Below are 25914 nucleotides of genomic sequence, written 5' to 3' on the forward strand. Positions count from 1 at the left end.
AAGTTCATTTTATGATGAAATAGTCCTTTATTGTGTAAGAAAACAATTATTGCAAATGAAATTGCCTATCTTGAGGCGTGTAAGGGGAAATTTCGAAATTTAATTTTGCATTTAAAGTATTCAATTGACTGGTTGTAAGATTTTAAATGCGTTATTCGGTTTAAGAAGAGCAAAATTAAGCGGAGAAGGAAATTTTCCTTTCCAACCGATGTTTAATTGTATACTGATCAATTTCGCCCCAAAGTGGCACTTCCAATTTTTTGATTTTTGGAGTTATTTAACTTAAAGTTTAAATTTGTTGAACAAAAATCTGTGACATGATTCCATAGAGATCCACTGGGTACTGGTTTTACAGAAATTCTTTTGGCAATATATGAATTGCCACTGATGTTATCCGCAGAAGTTGTTTTAAAGTGATCAATTTGACCCTGGATTACGGTACAGTTGATCAAGACTATGTGCGTGGTGCAAAACGTGATACCAACGTGCGCTAGCTCCAGTGGCACCATTGCAAAAGTGCTAAGAGAAAATTCAAATTTAATACGCATTTTTTTTGAGATAATTTAAAGAAAGCGAATAAAACAACACTCCTTTCGAACTTATTTGCTCTAGAAAACAAAGTAGTTTAACTAAACCAATAAATTCAAAGATCTTTTTTGGTAGGAAATTTAATAATCTTTCGAATGGGGGTTAAAAAGCTGCGACAAGTTTGATCATTTTCAAGTTAAAGCCAGTTTGGGGGAAGCAAGATCAAAAACATGTAAAGTTCAATTACTAAAAAAAGTCACGCTTTGCTGTGTCGCATGCATAGATTTGATTCAATTTTTGGCCGTTTTCAAAGGGATACTCGGAACTGGTTCCGGCACTACCGGCAGTTCATAATGTGGTCTTAGCCTACTTCCTGGATAACCAGTCATCATGTTCTCGGAAAAGCCGTTATTTGTTGTATCGCATGCATGGGATTGGTTCTCTTTTATATAAGGCCATTTCCGGTGCAACACGGTTCCGGAACAAGGCTGGTTCAGGTATTGTCTGAGACTATTTTCTTGCTAACCGTTCATCAGGTTATCAAAAAAGCCGCTGTTTGATGTGTCGCTTGCATGGGTTTGGTTCACTTTTATATTTGAACACTTCCGGTGAGACATCCGGAACCGGTTCTGGGACCCTACCGGTTCAGATATAGTCGGAGACTAGTTTCTTGCAATCCTCTCATTTGGTTATCAAAAAAGCTGCGCTCTAATGTGTCATATGCAAGGGTTTGGTTCACTTTTATATTTGTTCACTTCCATCGGGACCCCCGGAACCGGTTCCGGGACACTACCGGTTCAGATATGGTCAGAAACTGTTAACCGTGCATCAGATTATCGAAAATGCCGCTGTTTGATGTGTCCCATGCATGGGTTTGGTTCTCTTTTATATTTGGCCACTTCCGGCGGGACATCCGGAACCGGTTCCGGAACACTACCGGTGGTCTGACACTATTTTCCTGCTAATCGTTCATCAGGTTACCGAAAATGCCGCTGTTTGACGTGTCGCATGAAGGGGTTCTGATCAATTTTATATTTGGCCTCTTCCGGCGGGACACACAGAACCGGTTCCGGAGCACTACCGGTTCAGATATGGTCTGAGACTATTTTCCTGCTTACCGTTCATCAGATAATCGAAAATGCCGTGGTTTGATGGGTCGCAAGCATGGGTTTGTTGCATTTTCATGTCTGACCCCTTCCAGGGATACCGGTCCGGAACACCTAAATGGCCATAGCTCCGGAACGGCTGGACCGATCCGAACCATTTTCAATAGGAAACAATGGGACTAGATTCCGCGTCGAATGAACCGTCGGTCATTAAAATCGGTCCCATACAACGTTGACTGTAAGGATGAGTAGGAATCTGAAATGGTGTGATTTGATGAGTTCTGAGATCACTTTAGTTTTGTCATGATGAAGAGAACAATTACACATATCTATCGCTTGCTATGATTTTGCTCACTTTCGTAGTTCCGGCAAAGCACCCATAGTTGGTTCTGTAATACTGCTGGTAGTCTCTAATGTGGTTTGAGCCTATTTGCTTGCTAACCGGTAATCAGGTTATCAAAAAAGCCGCGATTGCATGCATTAGTTTGGTTAACATTTGTATATGGCCACTTCCGGCGGGACACCCGGAACCACAAACACTACCCGTAGTAACTTATGTAGTCTGTGTCTATTTTCTTACTAACCGTCCTTCAGGCAATCGAGAAGGCCGTGATTTGATGCACCGAATGCATGAGTTTGGTTCAATTTTACATTTTACCACTTACGGCGAGACATTTGGAACCAGGACAGTACCAATTGTCCCAAATATGCCATGAAACTAGTTTCCTCTAACTGTTCACCCGATTTCCTAGAAAGCCACGAATTGATGTGTCACATGCATGGTTTTGGATCATTTTTACATTTTACCAATTCCAGCAGGACACCCGGAACCGGTTCTGGAACACTACCGGTAGTCTGTAATGTGATCTGAGACTATTTTCTTGCTGATGGTTCTTCAGGTTATCGAAAAAGTCGGTATTTAGTGAGCCGCACGCATGTGTTTGGTTTCCTTCCACATTCGTCCACTTCCGGCGGGACACCCGGAATCAGTTCTGGAACACTACTGGTTTTCCCTAATGTGGTCTGAGATTTTTTTTTGTTAACTGTTCATCAGATTACCTAAAAACCTCCGATTTCATGTGTCACTTGCATGGGTTTGGTTCTCTTTTACATTTGATCACTTCCGGCGGGACAACTGCAACCGATTCCGGAACACTACCGGTACTTTCTGATGTAGTCTGGTTTTATTTTCTTGCTAATCGTTCATCGGGTTTTCGAAAAAGCCGCAATTTGATGTGTTGCATGCATTACTTTGGCTCACTTATGTATTTGGCCACTTCCGGCGGGACACTCGGAATCGGTTCCGGAACACCACCGGTTCAGATATGGTCTAAGACTCTTTTCCTGCTTACCGTTCATCAGGTTACCAGAAAAGCCGCAATTTGGTGTGTCGCATGCATGGGTTTGGTTCACTTTTGTATTTGGCCAATTCCGGCGCGATACTCGGAACCGGTTCCGGAACACTCCCTGTAGTTTCTAATGTGGTATGAGCCTATTTTCTTGCTAACCGTTTATCAGGTTATCGAGAAAGCTGCGATTTGATGTGTCGCGTGCATAGGTTTGCTCCACTTTAATATTTGGCCACTTCCGGCGGGACACCCGGAACCGGTTCTGGAATACTACCGGTTCAGATATGGTCTGAGACTATTTTCCAGCATACCGTTAATCAGGTTATCGAAAAAGCCGCTATTTGATGTGTCGCATGCATGGATTTGGTTCACTTTTTTATTTGGCCACTTCCGGCGGGACACCCGGAACCGGTTCTGGAACATTACCGGTTCAGATATGGTCTGAGAGTATTTTCCTGCATACCGTTCATCAGGTTATGGAAAATGCCGCGGTTTTATGTGTCGCATGCATAGGGTTGTAGCATTTTCATATCTGGCCCCTTCCTGGGGTACCAGTCCGGAACACCTAAATGGCCTTAACTCCGGAACGGCTGGACCGATCCGAACCATTTTCAATAGGAAACAATGGGACCAGATTCCGCGTCGAATGAACCGTCGGTCATTAAAATCGGTTGAGGTTTACTGCCAAAAAGTGATGTGAGTTTTTTGTACACACACATACACACATACATACACACACACATACATACACACAGACATCACCTCAATTCGTCGAGCTGAGTTGATTGGTATATGTGACTCGACCCTCCGGGCCTTCTATCAAAAAGTCATTTTTGGAGTGAACATATAGCCTTTCCAGTACACTTAGTGTACGAGAAAGGCAAAAAGCATAGGTGTTGCTTGTTTTTGTAGTTTTCTTCGTGCATTATTGCTGATTTTGTATCTGATACGCTGAAACCGGTTTCGGTACACCATTTCTGAATGCCGTTGAGAATTTTCTGTACTTTTGATCGGGTCCATTTAGCGGATTTTGTTTCGACTGCAATAGTCATGTCGTCTGCATACATTCTGATAAAAGTGTCCTGCGGGATGAAGTTTTTGATGCTTTCCACTGCTAATAGGAAGAACATCACTGCCAAGACTGATCCTTGTGGGACCCCATTTTCTTGGGTTTTTGGGTTTGAGAGCTGACCGTTATAACGGACTTGGAACTCTCTGCGTTCTAGGGATGAACTACAAAATTTTGCCATGTTTCCTGTAACATTAGCTTTTGCGAGCCTTTTTAAAATAAGTCTGCGCCATGTTCGGTCGTATGCCTTCTGCAGGTCGAGGAATATGATTTCTGCGTGTTTCTTGTCGTTGCTTGCTTTTCTTGCATAATTATCTATGTGAGAGATTACGTCGTTAGTCTGATGGCCTCTCCGGAATCCAAATTGTACTTTTCCTAGTGTGTTGTTCTTTTCCAAATTACGCCTATTTACCATTCGTTCGAATAGCTTTAAAACACAGCTTGATAAACAAATGGGCCTGAGGTTGTTTGGGGTGTTGAGACATTGTCCTGGTTTCGGAATAGGTACCAAGATAGATGTTCTCCATAGTTCCGGAAAGTTCCCGTTTTTCCATATTGTGTTGTATGCTTCAAGTAGTTTTCTTTTAACGTAAAATGGTAGTTGTTTCAGCATTGAGTTGTGAATACCGTCTGGACCAGGTGAAGATCCAGTAAGCTTGTCTATTTGGAAGATCATTTCACTCATAGAGAAGTCCATATCCATTTCAGGATTTCCTTGCCTTTTAAATTTGATTGTAGTTTTTTCGTCCTTTTGCTTTTTTTATTGGAATTCTGGAGAATAAGCGTCGTTGGATGATTCTTTGTAAAAATGTTCTGTTAGATGATTGGCTATGTCTTCTGGGTCATAAAGAATTCTTTCACCCGTGTCAATAGCCCATGTCCTTTGTGAAGATGATCCTTTTTTGGATATTGCCCGTATTTTCTTCCATATTTCGTTTGTGGGAGTGTCTTTGTTGATTGAAGATGCGTATTGTTCCCAAGATTTTTGTTTTTCTTCTTCAATGATTTTCCTAGCGTTGTTTCTGGCTTTTTGGAATTCATCCAGAATTATTGGAAACATAGGGTCACCTGGGTGGGTGTTTTGCTTTTTCCTTAGTTTTTTCCTTCTCACTTTTATGGCGTCCGCCACTTTCTGGTTCCACCACGGGACAGTTCTTGGATGTCCCTCCGTGGATGTCTTTGGGATTGATAGGGTGGCTGCAGTTTGGATTGCATCTGTTAGCTCTTCGATGGTGTAGTGTTGACTTTGGTGAATGAATTCTTCGAGCTTATCTTCAAAGAGGTTCCAATTTGCTTCGTGGATTTTCCATCTGGGTGTTCGTGAATGTTTTGCAGCCGTGGATATGCCAATTGTAATTGGGAAATGGTCACTGCCATGTTGATCGTCAAGGGTTATCCAATTCAGTTTGTCTGCTAATTGAGCTGAGCAAAATGTTATGTCAATGCACGTTGAGCTGTTTTGTGCTCCCGTGTGAATGAAAGTGGGGCTGCCGTCGTTAAGAGTTATTAATTCGTTTTCCTTAACTATGTTTTCAATGGTTTTGCCACGGCTGTCGTCTTTGGGTGAACCCCAGAGGCTATGGTGTGCGTTGAAGTCTCCAGAGATAATACATGGTTTTGGTAGTAGCTCAATGATGTTTCAATGGCAATTGCTTCGAGATTTGTGTTTAGGTCAACTTTTGAGAACTTTATTCCGTGTTTGATAGCGATGGCAGCTCCACCTTGACCGGATGGTCGATGGCAGAATAGAGTGTCGTAACCAGGAATTGAGTAGTTGGTCGAGCTGTTTGTTCTTGTTTCTTGCAAGGTTATCAAAGATGGGTTATATTTTGTGATCAAAACTTGTAGTTCAGCGGTTTGGCTTCTGAGGCCATTACAGTTCCATTGGATTAATTCGGCTGTTGTTTGATGTGTAATAGAGGGGTCCATATTCAGTTCCTTTGTTTGTTGAGCTAGTCTTCTTCAATAATTGAATCATCAGATTCAATCACTAATGACTGTGTGTCCATTTTTTTGCAGGATTTTTTTCTTAATGGCGACGTTTGATAGTCTGAGCTTTGCCTTCCATGTTTCGTTCCGGATCCAATGTTTTGAGCTTGTGTTTCCTTCCTTTCGGTGGATTGAATCCACTTCGAAAGGTCGTCGTATTCTTTCTCTGCGCGTTTCCGAGCTGTTCTTTCTTCCGTCATCCTGTTTAGTGCCTTTTGGTAATTTTCGTTAATTTTTTGAACTTCCAATTCCAGTGCCTTGATTCCCAAGCAAAGACGGATGATAACAAAGTGATATTACTTTGATAACTTCTTCTTCTTCTCTATGGCTCTACGTCCCCACTGGGATTTGGCCTGCTTCACTTCAACTTAATGTTCTTTTGAGCACTTCCACAGTTATTAATTGAAGGGCTTTCTTTGTCTGCCATTGCATGACTTTGTATATTGTGAGGCAAGGACGATGATACACTATGCCCAGGGAGTCGAGAAATTTTTCCCGACTGGAACGGGAATCGAACCTGCCGTCTCCGGATTTGCGATCCATAGCCCTAACCACTAGGCTAACTGGAGACCCTACTTTGATAACAAACTATGTTGTTTGTGTCATCTTCACCAGTTGATGATAACCAAATGATAACAAATTTAGTTATCGATGTTGATAGTTTTAAATTGACTTAGTTATAACGGCAAGTGCCCAAAATAGGTACACCTGCCCAAATGCTACAATACCCTACAATTCCTAGCATTTTTATATTCTTATTCAACGAAATTCATGTTGACGTCCGCGTAATCCAGGCAAACAATAATCTCGCAGTATTGCACAACACACCCGCAAATCCCATTCTTTCCACAAGACTTTCGGGAGCCTTGGATCGTTGTGCTGAGTAGCAAAGCAGCACCCAGAGCGCCATCCACCCCGAAAGAAACAACGAGCGCAAAAGTTTCCAGAAAAAGCCAACTTTGCCACCAGGGCTTACCTTTGCAGAAAAATGCATCCCGAATCAGTAATAATCCATTTAATTTGCATGGAAAAATGTTTATCCACTTTAGCCCGGTGCATCTCTGTCTCCCCTCCTGAAGGTGGGAAGAGCCGGTGCCTTCTTTTCTATTTTCTGGTTGCCACATTTTGGCCGACTGCAATTACACTGCGAGCTTGCGGCCTTCGTTGCTCTTGCCACACACAAAGCTCGATACCCACCGCCCAAGACATCCCACGCGCGCTCCGTACCTACACGGAAAAGGCTACACATACAGCTGCCAGCCCTGCAACCGTTAGTAGAGCTTTATGTCGGGGTTAAGGATGCATTATTAGGTCGGTGGATGCAGTTTTTCTTCGGTGTCTTGGCCCCGGTTAGCATCGGCGCCAAAGCAAGCCGAAAGGACGGAAAACTTGTGCACGTTTTCCCATTTTTTTTTTTCTGGTGCCGGTGGAATTCATTGTTGCGACCAGAGCGGTGCAGCACACTAGATGTGTACATGCAGAAACACAGTGCAGTGTAACAAAAGGAACTGTAAAGTGGTTGCAGGTTTTAGGAACACAAGGTCGAATGTAAGGAAGTGGAGAAAGAGTGCCATCCTGAAAAGAGCACCCAATTCTTTAAACAGTATTAAACATGGACGAATAACAGAAATAAGGATTTATGTTGCGAGTTTTTGTGGATATTACTATGCGAACTAAGTGTACTAATTTATGTCATTTAATTTTATCTTCTTAGAATATGTTTCCGAAAAATATAATATAATCGAAGCAGTACAAGATTACAAGATTGTAGTACGTAGAAGTACTTTTATCATGTAAATATTGAAAAAAAAAACATCCCAGTTTTCCCCTTTTGCCTTTCTCGTACACCAAAGTGTACTGAAAGGCTATGTGTTAACTCAAAAAACGAATTTTCGATAGAAGGAGGGTCATGTCACATATACCAATCAACTCATTTCGACGAAATGAGATGATGTCTGTGTGTATGTATGTATGTATGTATATATGTATGAATGTATGTCTGTGTACAAAAAATGTCACTCACTTTCAAGGCACTTCCCATTGGTCGATTTTTCGGACTATAGCTCGAATAGAACCGGAATTTCACCACATTGTTTACTTTCAAGAACGGTCCGGATCGGTCAAGGCGTTCCAGAGTTATGACCAATTTAGTGATCCGGACCAGCACCGGCAGAACTGACCGTATATAAAACTTAACCAAGCCCCATCATGTGACACATCAAACTGCAGCGATTTTTGTAACCTTTGGCATGGTTGCTGAATTTTGTGCGGAAATCAACACTAGAGACCAAAAATTCTACGATGTCAGACTAAAAGTCAAGATGGCGGCCTAATGTTCTAGATGTGTGTATAGTTGAGTTTTAGGTCCTCAAATCATGCAATATGGGTAAATTTGGAATGGGGAAGATGTCGGGAGTCCAAAAATGGTGACCAGAATATTCAAGATGGCGGTCTAAAATCCAAGATGGTGGATCACAATTCAAGATGGTGGCTTCTTTTAGAGTTTAAGGCCCAAGCATAAAAAAAAACAGATAAACGATATGATTTCTGGTACCATGAAATGGACTTTTGTTAAACGAATGAAAGTGCGATTTTCATCAACATGTCACTTAAGCTTTCTTGAAATGGGGTTTCAAAGACAAGAGAAAGACGCTATCACCGCTAGGTGGATTAATTAGGGGTTTCAAGATTGACTTAAAGAATTCCTAAAAGAATTGCCGGAATGATTTCTTGGAAAAATGCCAGGAGAATTTGACGGAAAAATAAAACTTGAGGAATTCCTTAAGCAATTGTGGGAGGAATTGCAAAAGGAATTATCGAATGATTTTATATTATTCCCTCAAACTCTAGAAGGAATTGCAGAGATTTTTCCTAGGAAATTGCTGAAGTAGTTCTTGAATCCCAAAAACTGTAACCACAGAGACTTGTGGGGCTGCTCCGCAGCCACAGTGGCTCCCAATTACTCCCGGAAACAAGCTCAGTAGCATGAGACCCCTCGAGCTGGGTCTCAGGGCCGGCATGCTACTCGGTAATCGGAGGGGCTTCGCGGACTTAGTATGAACAACTTAGAATATTCACAATTTTAAAACAATTTATTAAAAATCCTAGTGTGTCGTGTGGGCATTGGCGTAAATAGGGGGTGGCCAGGGGGGGCCTGGCCCCCTCCAGAAAAATCCATTTCGGAAAAAAATCACGCAATTCAGGTGAAAAGTTTCTGTAGGATACCTGGGTCGTTGTACCTCGGAGGTCGGGTCGGTGGATGACTCGATGGCTGGATGGGCGGGTGAATGGGAATCCTTATTCCACAAACACAAATTCACACTATTGGGAGATCTTCCAGATCGACACAGAACACACTTTTCCGAATAAAACACCTCTCTTTAATATAAACAAAAAACTAACACGAACTACATATATTTTAATTACGTAAAACTAATCTAAACATTAACAACATTCGGCCACGTAGGACCGCCTTCGATCGTGTACCCGTTCTTATTAACTAAACCTTTCTACGCTCTGAAACTATATCCTAATTGCTCCCGAACCGTCTGTGGTGAAAATTATTTGCTACCTAGCCATCACGTTTCTCTCGCTCAGCATCTGATCTCCAATCTCCTATCGATCCGCTGGATGCATCGATGACGTCACTCTTGTACCTCGAACGAAAGCGAAAGTGATCTGCCTTGCTGATCCAGACTACGACGATCGATCGATGGGAGAACAAAGGCGCGAGTAAACCAACAGTTTGCTGTGTTGCGGTTGCGTAGATTGGATGGTGAAACTCTAGGGTGGTCCTCATAGACAGTTTCTTTTTAGTATAAAAAATCTATATCGACATGGCCTTGGCCCCCCCCTAGAGCTATGGCCTAGTTACGCTTATGCGTGTGGGTGTTTTTCTGGGTTATAAAGTTTATTAATTTGTTAAGAGTGGCCTAATCTAGATCGTACCGGTACATACCGCTGCCGTGGGTTTTTGTGGGTGCGATGGCCGACACAGTGACTTGGATCCTACTGTGCGGCCGGAACTCTCGCCGGAATGGCGAATGAAGGCGGTGTTTCGGCCCTGTACTTGGCCGACGGGACCAGCAGGCATAGCTGGGTGGTGTTTGAGTGGCAGGCGTCTTCCTTCATTGTCGGGATCGGCACGGCCCTGGACGGGACCGGAACGACCATGCCGAGAAGGGTCTCTCCTTGGCGATTAAGGCCAACGGCCTGAGGGAATCGTCCTGAAGGGGACGATGGCGGTTCCTTAGCGATTAGGCTCGGAAGCCATCTTGACTTCCGAGCCGCCGTGTGTTGACCGTTTTATAAACGGATACGAGGTCCTGTTACAAAGGAATTAGAGGTTTCCGTCAGGGTAGTCAAAAGATGAATACCGGACCTAATTACCTGAACGGAGACAGGCGAACATCCCAATTCCCACCCCTCAAAGGAGGGGGGGGGGTTATTCTATTAGCACTGCACTACACGAGTCTGATCTGAACACACGAACACCTGTTTCTTTTCTGGTCAATCTTTACATATAGAAGACGGCAGCGCCCATGAGAAGTTTCTCTATTTCGCATCAGCCATCTTTATCCCATTCTCATTTATGCTTTGCAGTTCCCTTCAGTATTATATTTCGGTCTATTTACAGCGGTGCGGTTTCTTGCTAGGGTGTACTCTTCTGTATTTTTATATTCAAAATCGTGAATTTTCACATATACAAACCTCATACAAAACAAAAATCTAAAGATTGAAACCAACCGGTTACAAAACACTGCATTTTGTGAGAAAATTCCAAACGAATTTTCGAGTGGAATTCTTAAGAATTCGTTGGAGCAATTCATTTCCGAAATATTCGGGTGAGTACTTGTAGAAATTGTCAGAATCGAATACCCGAAATAATTGTGAAAAAACTCGGGAAAAATTTCATGAAGGAACTGAGGTTCTGTAGAAGAAGGTTTCTGAAAGAATTTCCGGAGGAAATCTATTATTTCATCCAGCGATTTGTTGAGAAGTTACTTTGCTAACCTTCTTCAAAATTTCATAAAAAGTTTCGTTTAGGCGCAGTAGATTCAGGAATGTGTGGACAATTATTTTAAGAATGTTTCGACCATTCCTTTAGGAGTTCCCCTGACAGTTTCTTACGGAATTTCTCTGGCAATTAGTTATCTCCTAAGTGTAAGGTAAAACCTTATCACTTTTTCTCATTTAGTAACAAGCTTGACAAATCCAATTCCACAATTCCCACGACATAACAAAATCATACGAAGATCATGAAACACAAGACCTGACAAGACGAACATGTTCTCACGACAATAAATTAACATGAACCCGCAAATGCTTAAACCAAAACCATGTCAGAAATCTGAGAAAATGCTATTAGCCTTTTCTAAAGTGCAAAATAATATTTTCCAGAACTGATTTACAAATCCCAAACACCTATTTCTATCAGTTCACACGTTCCATTCCAAACCTCTTATTTGCCCACACAAAACGGACAGTTACAAGTGTCAACGACCATAAATTCTAGACACCGATCATATTTCTACATACATGCAATAACGGAGTGATCGACTTGAACCGATCGCTTAACCGGCACCAGCAAGCACACCACCGACGAGCAATATTCCCACAGCTTAAAGATGCACCCCCGCGACAAAGCAATCCTCTCTTTCTTGCACTCAATGCAACGAACGAAACGACAAAAGCACGTGACGATAACCGAATAGACAACGAGACTTAATTACGTCCTTTTTCCCTCTCTTCACAAAAAAAACACTCTCAATTTCCCTAACTATGATGTAGTACTAGATTAAGTGAAAATTAACAAAACCAGTTTGATGAATAATAAACGCGGCAATTTTCGGGATTGATTCAAATCGAATGGTTCTTCTTTTCGACGTTGATGACAAATCCCTGTAGTGAAAGAGAACCTGTGACATAAGAAATTCATTCAACCATTTATTCAGAAGCTGCTCCGCGAAAATTTCTGTAAAACAATATGAAAAAAAAAATGTTGCCAATTTCTTTAACTATTCATCCAGATTATCTTTTGGAAGTTTCTCTTTAAAACCGTTTAAGGGATTCCATCTGATATTCTCTCTGAAATTCATCTAATAATTTATCCGGAAATTTATTCAGGATATCCTGGCAATCGTTTTTAGTCAACATTTCAATTTTTTGAGAAAAATCCTTCAAGAATTTCTCTGATTTTTCAGAAACTTTTTCATTTTTTATCAATGTGATTTTTAGCTATGACCTTCATGCTCCATGCTCATTTGAGAATTCTCCGGTATTTTTTTAGAGTTTTCTTTAAAAGCTTCTTCCTGGATTGTTCAGGAAATTCTCTTAGAAGCTTTTCTTACAGTTTTGTAATTTTTTTTAGAAATTTATTTAGGAATTGTTCCGGCAATTCCTCCATTTTTACACAATCTCCTGTCGATGTCGATCTTTCATTTCTTCTGGACATAATTTCAGAAATTTAAAAAGGACGAAGACACCGTCTTCAGCCAGAGGCTGTACAGACTGAACGAAATTTAACACTTAGCAACGGACACGACATACAGGGGATAGACAAAATGATCGGGACAGGAAAAATTTTCACTCTTTAAAAAATGTTCAATTAGCTGTAACTTTTCGAAAAGTGCATCAAATATTCTCAAATTTTTACTGTAAGTTGATCAACTAGTTGTGTATCAGTGGACACAGTTTGAAAAAGATCGAGCTATTCTGCACGAAGTGATAAAGATTCTAGAAAAAGATATAATTATCCGATAGCCAACTTTGAGCTGTTGTATCTCCGGATTCAATGAACCGAATGCAATTAAATTTTGACCATTTATGACTTATATAATGAGCTCTTAAAAAGTCTAAAAATCATGGTTTTTTAAAAAGGTGTTATGGTAAGTTGGGGCAAACATATAAAATATCTTTTGCCCGCATTCAAAAGAAGAAATGTTGTTATTAAACATATCAAACAATTATAGGGGTGTTATTTTTGTAACTCAAGTTAAAAATACTTGAAAAGTGCCTATTTTTTCTAGACAATCATCAATATCTTCTGAACGGAATGACGTAGCAACATTCTCACCGCACGAAAATGTGCGTTTTTGGGAGCTCTAAAAGTGGTTCTTTGACTACTTTGACGAGAAATTCGAAACAAAAAAGATAAGGCAATAAAACGATTTGTGACGCTAGCCCTATGCAAACTATGAGAAAATGCTCCAAATGTGGTCAAAACAGTTTAAACGCTTTATCTTTTTTGTTTCAAATTTCTCATCAAAGTTGTCTAAGAACCATTTTAAGATTTAAAAAAAACGCATATTTTCATGTGCTGAGAATGTTGCTACGTCATTCCGTTCAAAAGATATTGATGATTTTCTAGAAAAAATAGGCACTTTTCAAGTATTTTTTACTTGAGATACAAAAATAACACCCCTTCAACTTTTTGATATGTTTTATATTAACATTTCTTCTTTTGAATGCGGGCAAACGATATTTTTAATGTTTGCCCCCATCCGTCATAACACCCTTTTAAAAAACTGTGATTTTTTAAGAAAAACGCCTGTAACTATTGAACCAAAACGACCATCTCAGCGCACGAAACGACGCGTCTTCAAATGCTCTACAAGTGTTTCTTGGGTGACTTTGATGAAAAATCGAAACTGAAAAAGTTAACGCCAGAAAACCGGTTTTTCTTGAACCACCCTAAGCTTATTCAGGAGAATACCTCTAGATCGGTAAATTTTAAAGCTACATAAAAAGTGTCTTCAGCAAACTTGCTCATAATTGATGGATCTACAACTTTCCCGAAAAATGTATATAGTTATTCTTGCAAATAAAAAAGTTTAGTTCCCAATTTCTTTGAAAATATTGACCACCCTAATTTTCATGTTTATTGAAAAGAGGCCCTTATGTAAGGTAAACCAATCAATCAACATCTAAATTATCGACTCATGCAAAATATTTCGTTTCACGAAATCAAATTTGATAGATTTGAGCATTTTATGTTAGTATGTAAACTTGCATGCAACTTTTGGAGGGTGACTTGTATGGGAAATATCGTACCTAACATTAATCGCCTAAAACTATCAAATTCAATTTGAAAAATGAAATATTTTGCATGAGTCGTTAATTTAGAAGTTAATTGACCAATTAACCTTTTGATTGCTTAAAAAAATATGTCCATGCAAGCCATCAATTACAGTCAAAAGCCCAAAACCGCATATTGTACCCTATAAATTGAGGTATTGCTCAAAATTGTGACGTGCTGGAGCAAATCTGAGCACGGGTTCGGATTCAGCAGCCCAAAATCTGTCAGAGACACATAAGTTTGCTCTTGAGACAGACCAAAAGTTAATTTTTGTTACGCAGTGTTGTCTAAAGCTGAATTGGTTTTTAATAGTTCTATCAATAGATCAATCGGTAACTATCATAGCGTGCTATTGTTCGGTGTTCAACAAAATAATTTAGACTCTGAGAACTATAATATTTTAAATTTTATTGCCAATAGACAATGTTCAACGTAATCAGTAAATTTAACAGATATTCGTGAACATGCACGAAGGCAAAATATTGCTATCCTAAATTATAACAAAAGAAATGCAGAGAAGGAAAGATAAAAAAAAAACACGATATATAAATAAAGTGATGTCATAGTTTTAAAAACGCATAAATTAGCCCCAAAATACAAAGATCCGTATAAAGTTCATAAAGTTTTGCCAAACGATAGATACGTTGTGACTGATGTAGACGATTTCAAATTGCAAATGCTCAATTGCTCAGTTTGCTCTCCTTAAAAATATGAGGAAATGGTTAAGTGATTGCACTTCTGACAAAAGCGATATCGTTGAGGACATCGATAATGTCAGGATGGCCGAGATGTAGTAAATTATAGTAGGCAGACTTAAGCCTGAAGACTAGATTGACAGCTAGAGATGTTCATTCTGTAATAAACTGTTGAAGGACGTTGTCTTATTAACTTCACTACAGAAGCTATAAGTCAATTCTTCCGTGAAGGTTATGACAATGGCACATACGCCTCTGACCTCTGTCAAAAATAGGAAACCTACATATGACCACCATCGCGTCGTCATCTGGCTCCCAATAATTTAATTTAAAACATATCATAGCTTAATAACCGATCGGTCTGTCTCTCAAGAGCTACCGACCAAACGAAAAAGTCAAAAAAGGTTGATCAATCTACTCGAGCCATATCGTTTAAAAGCCAGTTCAATTTAATAGCAACCAGGATGTTGGCGTCGATGCAACCTTCTTCTCCAGAATAGAGAATACCTACCAGGAGAGCTACCTAAAATCAAAGTGAAAACGGATACAACGCACACATGCACCTTACCGGATGAGGACGGCGACCGGTCCGCTAGGGGTTTTTGCGATACGGATCGTTTAGCATTAGCTTCTGTTGGAGTGAAGAGCTCGAATTCAGGAACATGCGGACGTTGGATGGATGTGGGGCGTCCTTGAAAACGTTGACGTTAAGTAACAGTCAGTGGTGGCTGGTGAGCTCATTCCATCTTAATTATTATTAAAAATTGTAATTGTTCTCTTTGTCTAAAGAAGATGAAAATTGAATAACAAATTTGTATGCTTGTCTATGTCCGTTCCGGCAGATGAGCAATTGATCACAGAAAAAACCCTAATTAATCCACCTAGCGGTGATGGTGCCTTTCTCGTGCTTTAAAATATCCTTTCAACAAAACTCAAGCGACGTGTTGATGACATTGACATAAACACAAAATGAAAACTGTTTGCTAAATCTACTCAACATGGATACATTTTATATTAGCATAACATCCAATATTCAGAAAATATAAGCCAACAATCCAAAATTTAAACCAAACAAGTGTTATGAAGCCTGTTTTCGCACATAAGAGCGTCTGTGGTAGTCGGAATCTGTCGGACACTGAACGATCATAATCGCGGTGATAATGAGCACTGATATGAAAATGGACACATAATGTTCTGAACGATTACAACATTTATTCGACGGTAAAACTGATACACTAATTCTTCTGTATGAACTACTGGATTTATTGGAACTTAGCTACACTGATAGATTATATTTCTGACGGACTAGGACTGGTTAACTTCTAAACGGTTATTAACTGGAATGAAGTTCGATTATGACTTATATAGGAATACACTGGATAATAACTGATATTGGCTGATGATGGCTAATTGTCCACAGGATAGTTTCTAATGGCTATTATGGTAAGGTCAATCACCTTTAACTAGAAGATAATTCTACATTGTGGTCGTATTTGGAGGGAAAATACTACAAGTACTGCTAGAGCGTGAGTGCAATTCATTTGAGTGCAGCTGCGGTACGGATGCATTAAAGTCTAGCCGATCTAATCCGAACTTATCGTTTCTATCTACAAATATGCGTGAACAAAGCCGCAAAACGTCATTTTAGATTTTCCGGTCATCATTTTTTGACTCCGGATACCTACCCCAACTAAACTAAGCGCCATCTTGAATATTGAGACACCATATTGGATGTTCTGGTATTCATTTTTGGACTCTTCACCTAAAATTACATAAAATAGTCACTGTATTGAATTAAGTCATGTCGTTTATGATTTTCTGGTTACCTGTTTTGGTCGAAGACCGGCATTCTTCCCCATTCAAACTATAGTCATATTGCAGACCTTGTGAAACAGCGTACAGCTTCGGTTTTCTAATTACACATTTTAAATTCTGGACATATTTCTATACAAAATATGCCCATAATGCAAGAATTTAAAATCCTATAAAATAGGCGCTAACTTGAATACTGGGCCATTATCTTGGATTTTGAACCGCTATCTTGGATACTCTGGTGGACTTATTTTACATAGTTTTAGAGCTCAAAATTCCTTAAAACAGCCACCATCTTCTGTTTACGCGATCAAATTCTTATTTTTCCATTCAACGTTGACCCATCCTGCTATAAATTTACATCTTAGGAATCGGGAATGGTACGATTTGATGAGATCTCTTTAATTTTGTCTATATTTTGTTCTCTTTCATATATGAGAACTTAGACATATTCGTCACTGTTGTTCATACCTAACGTTTATCAGGCCATTAAACAAAGCCACGATTTAATTATTCATATGAACGTTGGTTCTGCTACACAACAGCTAGTCTCTAATGTGATCTAAGGACATTTTCTTGCTAACCGTTCATTAGATTAACAAAAAATCTGCGATCTGATGTGTCGTATGTACGGGTTTGGTTCATTTTCATATTTGGTAATTTCCGGTGGGATACCCGGATCTGATTCCATGACATTACCGTTTGTCCCAATTATGGTCTGAGAATATTTTATTGCTAATTCTTCACCTTTACCTAATCACCGCGATTTGATATCGCATGTATGGGTTTGATTCACTTTTACTTTTAACTACTTTCGAAGCCACAGCTGAACCCGCAACACTACCGGGAATCTAATGTGGTCTGACCCTATTTTTCCATCAGGTTGTCGATAAGTCGTGAACTCGTGATTTGATGTACCGCATCCATGGGTTTGGTTAAATTTTACATTTTACTACCCGGATCTGATTCCGGGTAACTACCGGCTGAACCAAATATGGTCTAACATTATTGTCTTGTTAACTGCTCATCGGTTAACCAAAAACGCTGCAAATTGAAGGTGCCACATGCAGGGTTTGACAATTTCGACGGGACTCTCTGAACCAATTCCGGACCATTACCAGTGACGTAAGGCTATTTTCTAGCTAACAGTTCATCAGGTTATCGCAAAAGCCACGATTTGATGTGTCACATGCGTGGATTTGGTTCACTTTTACATTTGGCCTCTTCCGGCCACTCAAAACCGATTCCGAAACACTTGCTGACCGTTCATTAGGTAATCTAAAAAGCCGCTATTTGATGTGACGCATGTACGGGTTTGTTTCTCTTTCAGATTTAACCACTTCAGCGGGAACCCCGGAACGGGTTCCGGAACACTACTGGTTCAGATATGATCTGAGATGGTTTTCCTGCTCATTGTCCATCAGGTCATCTAAAATGCCGTGGTTTGATGTGTCGTTTGCATGGGTTTGGTACAATTGTATATTTGGCCACTTCCAGCGGGACGCCTAGAACCGGTTCCAGAACACTACCGGTTCAGGTATGGTCTGAGATGATTTTACTGCTCATTATCCATCAGGTCATCTTAAATGCCGTGGTTTGATGTGTCACTTGCATGGGTTTGGTAAAATTGTATATTTGGCCACTTACAGCGGGACGCCCAGAACCGGTTCAGGAACACTACCGGTTCAGATATGGTCTGAGACTATTTTCCTGATTACCGCTCATCAGGTTATCGAAAATGCCGTGGTTTGATGTGTCTCATGCATGGGTTTGGTTCACTTTGATATTTGCCACTTCCGGCGGGACACCCGGAACCGGTTCCGGAACACTACCGGTTCAGATATGGTCTTAGACTATTTTTATGCTTACCACTCATCAGGTTATCAAAAATGCCGTGGTTTGATGTGTCGCATGCATAGGTTTGATGCATTTTCATATCTGGTCCCTTCCTGGGGTACCGTTCCGGAACACCTAAATGGCCATATCTCCGGAACGGCTGAACCGATCCGAACCATTTTCAATAGGAAACAATGGGACCAGATTCCGCGTCGAATGAACCGTCGGTCATTGAAATCGGATGAGGTTTACTGCCAAAAAGTGATGTGAGTTTTTTTGTACACACACATACACACACACACACATACACACACACACACATACACACACACAGACATCATCTCAATTCGTCGAGCTGAGTCGATTGGTATATAAGACTTGACCCCTCCGGAGGCTCTATCAAATTTTCGTTTTTGGAGTGAACATATAGCCTTTCGGTACACCTTGGTGTACGAGAAAGGCAAAAACGTCCAAAGTGAACATTGCTCAAGTGACTGACTCTAAACGATAGTCGAAAATCTCCTACGACGACGACACAAGGTGGGACACGGGAAGCTCGGTTCGATGAAGATCTGATTTCGTGATTCCGTTCGCCCAAACTCCGGTCCAGCTGGAGCAAGAAGAGCTAAGCTAAGCTATCGGACGAGACTGAGTGGCAAAGAAAATTCCAAAACAGTCACCTATGCTGATCGAAATTATTGATGGGGAAATAAATGCATCCGGAAGCTGGGATGCTGCTGGGGATGTGACTAAGTGGCTGGCAGGAGATGCATCGAACGTTTAGTTGTTGCTTGTGAGATGTGTGATTTTACTGTTGGACAAGGTTGAAACACAAGCAATAGATTGCTTTTTCGTTGGAAGCCACAGAATATGGAGGAAATTCCTTAAGTGATTCGTTTTCTGAAGCTAATCAAGAACTTTGAAAATTCACAAAGGCTCGGTGGTGGGTTCACCTTTCCCATTCTGTATTATTTAGCTTGACGACTAGTCTTCTGCCTTTAGTCACAGTAGTGGAACGAACTGGCCTATTCACAATTCCACTTTCATCAAAGAAAAAGAAAAGAACAATAACCATCTCCAGAGTCGAGAGCGGTTATAAAATAACCCAATGAGGTGGAAAAGATTTCCTGCGCTAAAGTTGGAGCATCCTGAAAGTTGAAAAGCTACCGAGAGGGTCCCTGGAGCTATGAATTCCCACACTTTTTCCCCGCCACAATAGTGGCTGCTCCATAGCAGCATCGAACCAAGCTCCTGAAAGTTCTTTTCCTTCTTCCAGCGCTTATTTTTTTTTTTTCTCTCTATCACCGCACCACACACTTCGCTGGGAATTCTAACAGGATGGAATTATTTTATACCTTTTCCTGTGCGCTCTCCGGTGGTGGTGGTGCGGTAAGAAGACAGGGTCGAACAAAGAGCACCACAGCTTTATCCTTCCAAACGACGCCCTCCGGATGGGGAACTCACATATTCCACCAGGTTGGGCTCGACTCGGTTGCCTCGGTTGCATCCGGGACAAACCAGGTCAACCGGGTCCAGCTGATAGGGCTCATTTGCGACACGGGCAATAAAGCATAAATCATGCCTGGGAACTACATCAGTGTCACTTGCTTTCCCCTCAGGAGCAAAAAAGAAAAATTACGATGACTCACTCGTGTCGCTTGGTGAACTGCGATTCCCCGCCGAAATCACTTGCTGAGGATTAGCCTTAAGTGAATTTCGCGTTAATCGGCTAATCCGCCGGCTTGTTCGGGCGGCGGCGATGCTGTGTTCCCGTATTTGCGCTTTGTTTGATCGAAGATTTCGCGCGCGCCAGCTCTCAATTTTAATCCATCAACTTTCTCGTTTGGCGTTATTTGCGGAAGCTGAGCCGACAATCATGATGGCGAAGATAATGATTATGATGAGTCGGGGACGCGACAGGGTTTGTCAATTTATTGTAGGAGAGTCGAAAAAGAAAGCATCTGGAAATTTTCCGAAGAAAGTTTCAGAAATCTTTCAGAAGCAAGTCTCCGAAAACTTCCAGAACCATTCCCAAAGGTAGTTAAAGAATAAATTTCAGAATTTTTTTCACAAAAAGTTTCAAAAAAACTATCCAGAAAAAGTTTCAGAAAACTTCCTGGAGGATAATTGAAAACACTTCCTGAATAATATTTCAGAAAACTTCCCAATGGACGTTCAAGAAATATTCCCGAGAAAAGTTTAAAAATCATCCCGAATATTTTTTCCGAAAACTTCCGGAGAAAGTCTTAGAAAATTTTCAGAAAGGATGTGTCAGAAGACTTCCCAGAGAATACTTCATGAAATTTCGCGTAAAAAGTTACAGAAAGTTTGCCGAGCAAAGTTCTAAAAAAGTTCCCGAAGGGAGCTTCAAAAAATTTTCCGTCGAAGTTTCAGTAAAATTTCCAAAAGAAGTTCCAGAAAACTTCCCGAAGGAAGTTTCTGCAAACAAAGTTTCAAAAAACTACTAAGAAGAAATTACAGAAAACTTCCTGCTAGAATTTTCCGAAAACTTCCCACTGGAAGTTTCAGAAAACTTATCTAAGGAAGTTTCAGAAATCTTCTCCAAAAAAGGTTTAGAAAACTTTCCGAATGAAGTTTGAGAAAACATCCCGAGAGAAGTTTCAGAAAACTTCTCGGCTGAAATCATTAGAAAATTTGCCCAAAAATAATTTCAGAAAACTGTTTGGAAGAAATTTCAGAGAACTTCCAAGAGAAAAATTTAGAGAAATTTCTAGAAGGAAGTTTTAGAAAACACCCCGAAGGATGGCTTGGAAAACTTTCCGAAGGAAATTTCAGAGAGTTTCTCGGAGAAAATTTCAGAAAACTTCCCGGAGAAAGTTTCAGAAAAATTTCCCAAAGGAAGTTTTGGAAAACTTCTCGACGGAAATATTAGAAAACTTTCTGGAAGAAATTACAGAAAATTTTCCCAAACAAAGTTTCGGAAAACTTCCCAGAGGAAGTTTTAGAAAACTTCTCAGAGGAAGTATAAGAAAAATTTCCACAGAAAGTTTGAGAAAACTCCTCGAAGGAAGTTTCAGAAAACTTCTCAAAGAAAGTTGCAGAAAACTTCCCGAAGGTATTTTTCTAAAACTTCCCAGTCGAGTTTAACAAAAATTCCCAGAGGAAGTTTCAGAAAAACTCCCGATAGAAGTTTCAGAAAGCTTCTCTAAAGGAATTTTAGAAAACTTCTCAGAGAATGTTTCGGAAAACACCCCGAAAGAAATTTCAGAAAATTTATCGGGAAACATTTTAGAAACCATCTCGGAGTATGACGAGTTTTGAAAAAAATCCCAGAGGAAGTTTCAGAAAACTTCTCGAACGAAGTTTTAGACAACTTCTCTAAAGAAGTTTAAGAAAACACAGAAAATTTCTTGGAGAGAATTGCAAAAAACTTCCCGGAGATAATTTCCGCAAAATTTCCCGATGGAAGTTTTAGAAAATTTCCTGATGAAAGTTTCAGAAATCCGAATGAAATTTAAAGAACCATCCCGAAGGATATTTCAGAAAACTTCCCGGCAGAAATCATAGAAAATGTTTTCAAACAAAATTTAAGAAAACTGCTCGGAGGAAAATTCAGAAAACTTCCCGAAGAAGGTTTTCGAAAACATCCCGAAGGATGTTTAGGAAATCTTTCCGAAAAAAAATCAGAAAATTTCTTGGAGAAAATTTCAGAAAACTTCCCAGAGAAAGTTTTAGAAAAAATTCCAAGAGGAAGTTTTAGAAAACTTCTGGAAGGAAATCTTAGAAAACTTTTCGGAGGAAATTATAGAAAATTTTCCCAAATTAAGTTTCAGAAAACTGCTCGGAAGAAAGTTTCAGAAAACTTCCCAGAAGTTTAAGAAAACTTGTCAGAGGAAGCTTAAGAAAACTTTCCAGAGAAAGTTTTAGAAAACTTTTCGAAGGAAGTTTTAGAAAACTTCTCAAAGGAACTTTCAGAAAACTTTCCGAAAGCATTTTTTTCAAAACTTCCCCGTCGAGTTTTAGAAAACTTCCCAGACGAAGTTTCAGAAAACTTTCCGAAAGAAGTTTCAGGAAGTTTCCCGAAAGGAATTTAAGAAAACTTCTCGAAGAAAGTTTCGGAAAACACCCCGAAAGAAATTTCAGAAAATTTCTCGTGAAAAATTTCAGAAAACATCCTGGAGTAAGACGAGTTTTGAAAAACTTCCCAAAGGAAGTTTCAGAAAACTTCTCGAAGGAAGTTTTAAAAAAACTTCTCTAACGAAGGAAATTTCAGAAAATTTCTCGGAGACAATTTCAAAAAACTTCCCAGAGGAAGTTTCAGAAAACTTCCCAGAGGAAGTTTCAGAAAACTTCCTGAAAGAAGGAAATTTAAGAAAACTTCCCTGAGGAAGTTTCAGACCAATGTATCATACATTGGATTGATACTGTGCTTGCAAAAAGAGAAATCACCTCTGAGCTGGGAAGTTCTTCTATAACAGTAAGGGCAACGAAAGGTTGCCCTCAAGGAGGAGTCCTCTCACCACTAATGTGATTCTTAGTTGTAGACGATCTTCTAAGAAGCTTGAAGGAAAAAGGTTTCGAAGTTGTGGGCTTTGCAGACGATATAGTCATAATAGTGAGAGGAAAGTATGACGAAACTGTTTCGGAGAGAATGCAAAGGGCCCTAAACTATACACATTCATGGTGTATTAAGGAGGGCCTTAGCATCAACCCGTCAAAAGTCGTAACTGTCCCTTTCACTAGGAGAAGGAAGATCAACCTAAAAGCTTTTCGGCTTGGAGGGATACAAATTCAGTGATCGAGTCAAATACTTAGGTTTGATACTGGATGCTAAACTGAACTGGAATGCTCAAATTGAGTCCGTGATCGGTAAGGCATCAAGTGCGTTCTGGTTATGCTCCAAAACTATTGGCAGGAAGTGGAGTTTGAAACCATAAATGATAATGTGGATTTATACTGCCATAATCCGCCCAAAAGTGACGTATGCTTCGTTTGTCTGGTGGCCAAAAACAAAAGAGGCTACCACACAATCTAAGCTTGCGTCCATTGCTGTTACAGGAGCGATGCGAAGCACTCCATCAAAAGCTTTAGATGCGATTCCCAATCTGCTACCTTTGCACGAGTACGTGCAATTAGAAGCAGAAAAGGAATTGCTGAGACTTGAACGAGTTGAAAAGTTTATGCCAGGTGATCTTGTAGGTCACCTGAGCATTTCACAATACTTCCAAAATATGCCAGTAATGAAAATGATTAAAAACTGGATGAAACCTGTGGAGAACCATGATGTTCCTTACAAGTTGCACGAAACAACTTGTGTAGATTGGGAAGTCGGAGGTCCCACTGTTCGTCAAGGGTCAATCAAATTCTTTATAGATGGCTCAAAAGTTGGAATAAAAACGGGAGCAGGAATCTACGGCCCTGGAATACAAATTTCAGTAGCGATGGGACACTATCCTACGGTGTTCCAAGCAGAGATTCTTGCTATTTTAAAATGCGCAAATATCTGCCTTGAGAGAAAATACAGATATGCAAATATTTGTATTTTCTCAGGTAGTCAAGCTGCACTAAAAGCATTGTGCGCTTACAAATGTACTTCAAAGCTTGTCTGGGAATGCATTCTTTCACTGCGCAGGCTGTGCCAAGGGAATTCAGTAAACTTATACTGGCTTCCAGGTCACTATGGCATTGAAGAAAATGAAATGGCAGACGAGCTTGCACTTTGAGAATAAGTGGAGTGTCCCAGCCCTTATTCATTTGGATCTCAGTGCAATTGGTCCAGCTCAGATCAATCACGGAAGAGTAACGCAACCATTGACATATATAGTAGAGTGGGTCATCGTTTATATGGAAAAGTGAAAAATTCAATGGTATCCCATCAGATCAAAGCTTTTTTGATACCATTAGAGGACCCAAATAAGTGTGCAAAATTTGGGCACGATCGGTTATGTCTACGTTTTGCGCATCGCGTTTGTAGTTTTATGGGGTTTTACATGGGAAAACACAGTTTTTTGCATTTCTCTCATAACAAACTCGATTTTTTTTTAAACCGTGTAACCGTTAAAGTGAAAACATAGCCTAGGGTGTCCCGAAAAACTTTGTCGAAGACCGCAAAGTGATCTGATGTTTATGAAAAAAGTTACAGCGTTGGCATTGCTTGGCGAAACATCATGATTTTGTTGCTATTGTTATTCCTTTATATGTTAAAACATAAACACAACACATGCATGCGGTTCGTTGGTTATAACTATTTTCACAAGCATCGGATCGCTTTGCGGTCTTCAACAAAGTTCTTCAGAACATCCTAGGCTATCAATTTACAGTGTCGGTTAAAAAGTTTCAGACAAACTTTTTCAACATATGGCTAAAATGCAAAAAAGTATGTTTTCCCATACAAAATCCCATACAAATTTCAATTGAAATTCGCAAAGTGTAGACGCAACCGATCGTGATCAAATTTTGCACAGATATTCAGGACCCGAAACGGAACCAATAAAGCTATGATCTGAGAAAACGCTTCCGATGATCCATACTAGTATAGTCACTTTTGATAGTTTTTTGATCGTTGATCGAATATTCTTCTAGAAGCTAAACCAACGAAAATCTTTTGATTTCCCAATGAAAAATGGCAACTTCCGGTTTTGGGAGCGTCCATAAATTACGTCACGCAAAAATTGCCCATTTTCAACCCCCCTCCCCCCTATGTCACACTTTTTGTATGAGACCTCTGAAATTTTTGTATGGGTTGTCACACTTCACTGAACCCCCCCTCCCCCTTAAGAGCGTGACGTAATTTATGGACGTTCCCTTTTCGTGCTTGCAATTAAGGTTTTCTGGCGATTTCATTACCAACCAAGTGTTTCCGAAGAGATTGAGGCGCACATGGAGGCGCATGGTTATTGATGTCTATGCAATCCAAGTTAGGGGTCATTCAAATATGACGACCATAGTTTTGTGGGGTGGGGGGTGACACTCCATTTGTTGAGTAAATGAAAAAAGCGGGACAGAGGGGAGAAAGGGAGTTGGAAATGTCCGAAAACTGATGGACATCATTTTTGAATGTTTTCATGAAGTGGCATCTTACCCCATGGCAGATGGTCATTTTTGCATCACTCCGTTTTACAAATCAGTTTATAAAATTGCTAAAAATGATGAAAATGCAATAGTTTAGTGAATAGTTTTGCTGAAGTATCGAGCAAATATTGTCTAGTTGCTGTTACCACTTTGAAAGTCTAACAAATGAGGCTATTTATCATTGAAAACGATGAAAGTTTGAAAAAATGGCATTTTACACCACTTGACCCTAAGCGTTCCAGCCCATAGCCTCGTTCCAGCTGCAGGTCTTTACTTACAGGACAACTTGCGCCCTCTATCTTGCCACGGAAATTCTGATTGATGCGGGCAACCAGTTCCCATCCGCTGCAGAGCCGGTCTGCCCGGTGCCGATGACGTCGATACAGTCATTCATATTCGCCGTGAAGCTGCCGCTTTGCTG

This window comes from Aedes albopictus, chromosome 1 (genome assembly GCF_035046485.1).
Source record: "Aedes albopictus strain Foshan chromosome 1, AalbF5, whole genome shotgun sequence".
In the NCBI taxonomy this organism is placed as follows: Eukaryota; Metazoa; Arthropoda; class Insecta; order Diptera; family Culicidae; genus Aedes; species Aedes albopictus.